The 1,962-nt window shown below is 40.4% G+C and overlaps 1 protein-coding gene across 1 annotated transcript in view; it reads left to right on the top strand.

Annotated features, from left to right (window-relative positions):
• Hectd1 (HECT domain E3 ubiquitin protein ligase 1) overlaps window positions 1-1,962 on the top strand; it is an 88,734-nt gene that overhangs the window by 6,399 nt on the left and 80,373 nt on the right. The window lies entirely within an intron of this gene.

Genomic DNA, 1,962 nt, shown 5'->3' with positions numbered 1-1,962 from the left:
CGAGACAGGGTTTCTCTGTGTAGCCCTGGCTGTCCTGGAACTCACTCTGTAGACCAGGCTGGCCTCGAACTCAGAAATCTGCCTGCCTCTGCCTCTCAGGTGCTGGGATCAAAGGCGTGCGCCACCACTGCCCAGCTTAAAATCTTTTAAAGTCAACAAATAAGTCAAATGAAGTACAAGTTGTATATATTTTGAATATACCACAGGAAATCTTCTAGTTGGATTTTATAAGGTTAATAGTTTAGGTTATGTCTAACAAATCATATGTTCATGTATTTGATACATTTTGCTTGATTTGTTTGTATTGGTTTTGTATTGTCTCTGTATTGAAAGTGTGCCTCTGTTTACTTAGGAAGGGCCCATGTGCCTTTGAAATGGTCTACAGCTGAGTTCAGAATCCTGTCTTCACTGTTGAGTAGTCATGCTTTAAGCCTGACTCCTAATCCTTGTTGAGTTTTTATGAAAATCAAGTGAGATTTATTCCTATAAAATGCTCTCAGGTGCGTCTTGCACAATAGTTGAATGATTTCCCCCGTGGAATTGTTCCTGAATTTCCCCGGGGTGTTTTGAGTGTCCTTTGGAGTGATAGAGGGAAGATGCTTTTTGTGATGCTGCGCTGCTTCTGAACACTGCCTGAGTTTACTGAGGCAGGAGAAGGATAAGCTGGAGGCCCCTTGGTAGTTATCATTAGCCTCTCAGACATTAGATAATGGGTGGCTTTTGAGAAAAGGATGTTGTTGAGTTTGCTGTCTCACATCTATAATTCCAGTGTTTGGGAAACTGAGGCAGGAGGATTATAATGATTTTTTAGGCAGCCTGAGGAACAGACAGAAACCCTGTCTCAAAAGACAAACAAAAAAGGAATGGACTTGATTAAGGGGCAGTTGAGATGATGGGAGGACAGGACTTTTGGGAAGAAGCCGTGTATCCGGCAGGGGAGGTGCAGGAGCACTTGGCCTTGTGGAGTAGTGACTGGATTGGTGAGTCTTTTGTGTATGATGCACAGGCTTTGGATTCTGTCATACAAGAGTATCGGTAGGGCATTGGAATACTGCCAATGAGAGTTATGACGGTCTTTTATAGTATTTCTTTCTGTGCTTCTGGGATTAAGTTCACCTACCCAGTCTTTAAATTTGTCTTTTAAAATGATTACTTAAATCAGGTATGGCAGAATATACCTGTAAGCTAACACTCTAGAGGCCAAGGCAAGACCTTGTCTCAAAACAAAACAAAACAAAACAAAACAAAAACAAAACCAAAAAAACCAACAAAAAACCAGGCCATAGGCTAGGGGTTGAACTCAGTCATAGCACATTTGCAGGGGCCAGGCTTAGCGTTCTGTCTCCAGCACTGTGAAAGGCTCCGCTGCTAAAGGCTGGAGGCCTTGGTTTGATCCCGGGAACTCACTGCAAGAGGAAACTAACTCCTGCAGATTGTTCTTTGACTTCCACATATGCACACATACCACACACATAAGTAAATAAATGTACTTAAATATGAAACAATCCATAATGCAACAGAGTACATGGAGAAGCAAATAGGATAATAATTTTCTTCTATTCGGCAGACTTTAGAGTGTTATAAAGGTGTTAATGACTGCCTTACCTGCCCTCTTCTGTCAAATGTGTCATTTGGTTGTTTTTGTTTTAACTTTATTTTTACAAGCTATGGTTAAGTTAACATATAAGAAGCCTATCTTATTATTTTCAATTTTATTTAATGAAGCAGAGTTGAGGTGCTTTTTCTAATTTTTAAAAATGACTTATTTATTTTTATGTGCATTGGTATTTTGCCAATGTATGTATGCCAGTGTGAGGATGTCAGGTCCCCTGAAGCTGGAGTTACAGACAGTTATGAGCTGTCATGTGGATGAATCTGGGTCCTCTGGAAGAACAGATAGTGCTCTTAACCAATAAGCCATCTTTCCAGACCCACCTTTTTCCTAGTTTTTTTTTTTTTTTT

This window comes from Mus caroli, chromosome 12 (genome assembly GCF_900094665.2).
Source record: "Mus caroli chromosome 12, CAROLI_EIJ_v1.1, whole genome shotgun sequence".
Taxonomy (NCBI): domain Eukaryota; kingdom Metazoa; phylum Chordata; class Mammalia; order Rodentia; family Muridae; genus Mus; species Mus caroli.
This window is presented reverse-complemented; position numbering and strand designations above follow the sequence as displayed.